The 6,000-nt window shown below is 42.8% G+C and overlaps 1 pseudogene; it reads left to right on the forward strand.

The window, feature by feature from the left end:
- Positions 1–977: 977 nt before the first annotated feature.
- Positions 978–3,534, forward strand: LOC113247993 (cytochrome c oxidase subunit 6B1-like; annotated as a pseudogene).
- The last annotated feature ends 2,466 nt before the right edge of the window (positions 3,535–6,000 follow it).

Below are 6,000 nucleotides of genomic sequence, written 5' to 3' on the forward strand. Positions count from 1 at the left end.
AGTTGCCGGCTACGTACTGTATCAAAAAGCCTCTGGCGCTTGGTCTTCCCACAAAAGCTGTCATTCGAGAACCTATCACTGGGACACGTGGGTGGCTCAGTCGGTTAAGCCTCTGCCTTAGGCTCAGGTCATGATCCCAGGATGCTGGAATCAAGTCCTACGTCTGGCTCCTTGCTCAGTGCATAACCTGCTTCTCCCTCTGCCTGCTGCTCCCCCTGCTTGTGCCTTCTCTTATTCTCTCTCTGACAAATAAACAAAGTCTTTTTTTAAAAAAAAAGAACTGATTGCTGCTATCATTACTGTTGTTAGGGGAGAAAACAGACTGTTGGATGTGTTCATCAATTTTAGAGACTTGGGTGGTACTGACTCACAAAAAGTGGATGGCATGGGGAAAAAAGGTCATCTATTTTGGCTTAACTAAATTCCTATTTGTAGGATAGATCGAGGCTTATTTTTGAAGTCTCAATCCTTCTTCAGACAATCCTTTCGCCCACTATCCCTAAATCCATCCCATAATACACACCCACTGATTCCCCCTCACACATACATGTAGTCGTGCACACTCACACGCACACTCACACCCACCACGGATACCACCAGTGCAAACACTTAACCTGGCTAAACTCGATCAGCTTAAGTCCCATTTATCACTCCTAATCTTCTTGGAACCAGAGCACATCCCGAGGCTTTCAGTCCCCGAAACAGTCTTAAGAGCATCTCATTCCCAAGGTCTCCTCAGGGCTGCACAACCCCACCCTTGCCTACTCTGTCGGGCAATCCCACTGTCCCCAAGCATGCCAGAATTCCACAGAACAAGTTTAGATTTACACAACCGGATTTACACAATTGTGCAGAAAACAAAAGACCCTTTCTTTCATTCCAGTAGACACAGAACTAGAGAATTGTTTTTTCAAGAGTGTGAACCTCTGACCTATTAAGCAGGAGATAAGTAAACAGAGGATGAAAGAAAAGTCGACATGGCCTCTCTGGGCCAGGGGGATATTGCCAGAGTGAGGAGCCCTTTTGAGGGGTCTGAGCTCTGTGTGCGCTCCCTATGGAAGAGAAGGTAGGGGAGGGAGTTGGGAGGGAGCGTGTTACCTTCTACTTTGTGTTGAAGTCTCAGCATTGGTTCTGACTTCGCTCTAACTTTGGGTTCACTTACAGGCCCGATTCATCCTAGCTTCCATCAGCTGCAGATCAATTTCTAAATTGTTCTGGGAAAGCCACATAATGAAAACTTGTCAGTGAAGAAAAACGAGTAGCGTCCATGGTAGCCTGATTCGTGACCGGTTGCTGGTGGGGGCTTAATGTGCCTCGGGTCTCCCTTAGTGCAATATTATATACGCCACCTTCCTAACGCGCACGATGGCGTGAATTCGCTTTTTGAAACTGCAGGAGAGCCTATAATTTAGGGACTCAGGGCCATAACCACAGCAAAGAAAAGGATTAGGGTCAAAAATAGAATAGTTCAAAAATAACATTGGAAGCATTTTTACCTAGCATGAAGCTTTTGCCAAAAGAAAGAGCAGCCAGTATGCTCTTAACACCTCCTTAGAGAACGTGAAATTCGGAAGTATGGTTTTGGATTTGTCAATAAGATACATAAAAGCCAACATTCTATGGCTATAATTAAATCACTTAAAAACCTCAGTCCAAAACACAATAACGCTTTCATCAAATAATTTTGTTCTGTGCAAAGGATATGAACACTTTAAAGCAGATATTTGGAAATTCTGTGTTGTAGGTCACTGGTATGTTCTGCGGGTGAACGGGTGTATTTTTGAAAGGTGCAATTCCATTGTATGTAAATGAAGTTATTTCTAACTTCACCTAAACAGGTGACTAGGAAATGTTGAAGGAGGTTACATGAATCAGGTGGGAATGTGTTTCATGCACCTGTTCCTATTATTAATAAAACATATTGTGAAAATCAAATCAGTTGTTTGCATGTTTCCCTGACGGCAGAATCAGAAGGCAGGGCTGGAACACCTAACTGCCTTCTTATTTGAAAAAAAGCCACAAAGTTAGGGTCCTCTACTAAAAGAGAGGGAATGTTAAAAGACTACATATTTGATTGTAAACTGACTGGAAAATATGTATATATATATATATATATATATATATATATATATATATATATATATATATATATATATGAATCACTAAGTAAGGGGTGCCTGGGTGGCTTAGTTGGTTAAGTGTCTGCCTTTGGCTTAGGTCATGATCTCAGGGTCCTGGGATCAAGCCCCGAGTCGAACTCCCTGCTCAGCAGGGAGTCTGCTTGTCTCTGTCCCCTGCTTGTGCTCTCTCTGTCTCTCTATCAAATGAATAAATAAAATCTTAAAAAAAAAAAAAAGAATAGCTAGGTAATAGTAGATATCAAGGCCTCTGGTTCCCTGATATTTTGGGATCCGGTTATGCCCACTGGCTGTATCAATTGAAATTCTGTTTAGGAGTTAACCCAGGCTATTAATATCAGTAGCCTTCTAACTGGCTTTGCAATATCTCCTCTCACTCCTGTGGTCTTTCCACATAGAAATAAATCAGATCATAACATTCTCTTGCTCAACACCTTTAGGCCTCCTTATCTTGGTCTTGTACTGCCTGATCCGGCCCCTCTCTCCCTTCTCTGAGGTTGTCTCCCATCCCCCTTTCTCTGGCTCCAGTCATCCTGGCCCTTGAGATGTCCGACCCTAACAGATGCCACAATATTCTGCACTTGCTTTCCCTTGTGACTGAAATGCTCTTCCTCAAGTATTTCTGCATGGCTTCCTTCCTGCACATAAGGCTTGGCCTCGTTGTTATTTTCCCAGATGTGCTTTGCTCAACTTCCTTAGGGAAAGAGCCACCCTACCACCCCACCCGCTCTCTAACACTCTACCTTCTTTCTTTATAGTATTAATCTCTACTGCGTATTACATAATAAAAGTATATGTCAATATTGTCTTTATCCCCATTAGAATGTCAAGTTCTGGAAGAAAGATTTCCTCTCTCTCTCTCTCCCTTTCTTTTTTTTAACTGGTTGCTCGATTCTCACCACCTAGAATGGTAATGGGTCAATAAACATTTGTTGAAATGGTGAAAGGTCTATAAAGAGTGGAGGAAGGAGAACTCTGAAAGAAGTGGGTGGAAGTAGGTCTTCGCTGAGGGTGGCACTGACCTGCGAGCTGCTTCAGGGAAGTCATTAGGAGTCGGCACGCTGGCAGAAGACATCAAGACCAAAATCAAGAACTACCAGAATCCCCTTTTGATAGCCTCTTCCCCAACCAGGACCGGATCAGGAGCTGCTGGCTCCTACCTGGATATCCACCTCTGTGAGAAGGCAGCGATTGCTAAAGGGGAGAGACGTCTCCGTGTGTGAATAGTACCAGGCGTGTGTATAAGTCCCTCTGCCCCACATCCTGGGTGTCAGCCTGCAACGACCTCCAGACACGTGGCACATTTCCTGAGAAGACGCGAACTGGCTCCATGCACGTCTTCTCCATCGTCCATCCTTCTCCCAGGGTGGTGAAGGGGAACCTGTGTACACAGTGATCCCCACCCTGGGATCTTCAATCATGGCTTAACTAATAATAAATACCCATTGGAAAAGCAAAGCATAAGACTGTGTATATATGTGTGAAAGAGCTAGAGGATCAGGCAAGATGGTGGGGTTGGAATTAGTATCTTGACCAGTAAGAGGGGCTTCGGGGTGATTGCTTTTTTCTGTTTTGTTTTATGTTATTGAACTGATCACCTTCTCTATACCAGACAACAGAGTGAGTGATTATACAAAATAGCCTCGAGCCCTTGTGTGAGCTTAAATTTATCTGTATGTTCTCCTTTATTATCTGTACAATTCCAAAAAAACCTATCTTACATAGTTTTTGAACCATAGTGTAACTCCTGTGTGTCCCTTCCCAAAAGAAAGAAACAGGTGTAAGCAGAAATATTCATTAGTATAATGCCTTCAATTTAGTAGCTCCCAAATTCATCAGATCATAAAAATCATTTCAGTTGTTTAAAACACACACACACACACACACACACACACACACACATTCCTGAGACCCATCTCAGATTTAGTAACTTAGGAACTTCAGAGCAAAGTCCCCTGTCTTAGTCTTTTTAGGCTGCCATAACAAAATACCCCAGGCTGTGGGTTGTAAACGACAGAAATTTCTTTTCTTAAAGTTCTGGAGGCTGGACGCCCCAGATCAAGGTGCCTGCAGATTTCATTTCTGTGAAGGCTTGTTTCCTGGCTTCTGGAAGCCCGCCTTCTTGTTGGGTCTTCACACGGCTTCATCTTTGTACCTGTGTTGAAAGAGAGGTCTCTGGTGTCTCTTCCTATTCTGAAAAGGACACCAGTTCTATCAAATTAGGGTCCCACCCTTATTTCATTTAACCTTAATTTCCTCCCTGCAGACTATCTCCAAATACAATCACATTGTGGATTAGAGCTTCAACATATGAATTTCAAGGAGACAAAATTCAGTCCATAACACCCCCAGAGACTTTATTTATAACAATATCCAAAGTTCCTAGGTAATTCTTATGGCCAGGAAAGTCTAAGAAACAGTCCTTAAGAAAGAAAATAACTCCTCCTGTCTATATGGGGACAGGGACCCTGTGGTTCTTACTTGAATCAGGCTGATAATACAGGGGAGAAATTCCTTAAGAAAAGATTTTGATAATAAGCTAAGGTTTTGCATGAGATGAAAAAAGAACTACAAAGATATGGAGGAAAATAACCAAATCCTAACCAAGTGTTTTGTTTTCTGTTTTCAATTACAAGTTTCTGTAAGAGTCAAAATTGTTCTTCAGTCTTACTGAGATTTAACTAAATAGAAATAGTCTTTCGATTGGGCAGTCTAAACTGGGGTGCCAGGGTAAAGTGTGGGTGAAAAGGAATGGCACTAAGACCTCCTTCCACTGCTGCTTTCAAATATTTCCTGTCCAATCTGCCTTCACGAATCTCTGAGGCAGACTTCAGAGCTTGCTAGTAAAGTCCAGGCGCTAAGGAGGTTGGTCAAGTCCTGGACAGCTTAAAACTTCAACAGCAAGTTCAATCTGAAGCATACCTACTCTGAGCTTCTGTATTTGGAGAGGGAAGAAGTTGTGTTTGCCCTTCCCTTGTTTTTCCTTTACTTATTTTTTATTATTTTTTTAGTCCTTCAGGATTAGTAAGGGAGTGGAGAAGATTATAAGGAACACAACTATTTTCACTAAGTGGCTGTTATAGTCTTCCATTGGTTGTGCCTGTCAATGCCCTCCTATGTGACCATAGCCTACGTTCCATCTGTCTTGGGGGAACATACGTAAATTATGTCAGTGGCATCTTGGGCAAGATCTCTCTACTTCACAGTTACCTCCTGGAGAGATGTTCTATTTTGATCTCCTTTAGAATTTCCTTAGCTTCCTCCCCACTGTGGAAATACTTAAGTCTCTTGTTATTAGGGTCTCTTGGCCCATCTTTCACAGTATCTCAATGATTGATGGAAAAGGCAGGCAACACACAGACCAGATGGTGGCAGTTCAGGATGTTTCTCTCTGGAATTTTCTGTCTGTCCCTTCTCTCTCTTTTTCTCTCATTTCCTTTCCCACCTGCTCAAATAGACAAAAGGTAAATCAGCAAGTACGCGGCGCGGGCTGCAGGCCAACCAGGAAATGAGACGCCGGCCTCCCTCTATGGCATCTGCGGCTCGTCCTCATCGTAAGTGGTCCTCCTGAGGGCTGCCTCTCTTGTTTCGATCTGGGGAAAATTCTCTGAAGTCCCTTCCAGGCCAACTACTCATAAAACAGGCTCAGAATTCCCTCTTTACCCTCAGTCATTTAATTATGTGGTGGTAGGAAGGGAAGGAGGACGTAGTAGAGATGACTGGCCACACCCACAATAGGCTTATGAAAGTAGTAAGAGTGTAATTTTACCTTCAACCTTTAGCTACAATTCTGAAACAATGGGGAAATTTTCCATTCATATCCACTTGCAAAAACCATAATGAGATTTACATTTTTGAAGCA

Source organism: Ursus arctos, unplaced genomic scaffold, assembly GCF_023065955.2.
Source record: "Ursus arctos isolate Adak ecotype North America unplaced genomic scaffold, UrsArc2.0 scaffold_1, whole genome shotgun sequence".
NCBI lineage: Eukaryota > Metazoa > Chordata > Mammalia > Carnivora > Ursidae > Ursus > Ursus arctos.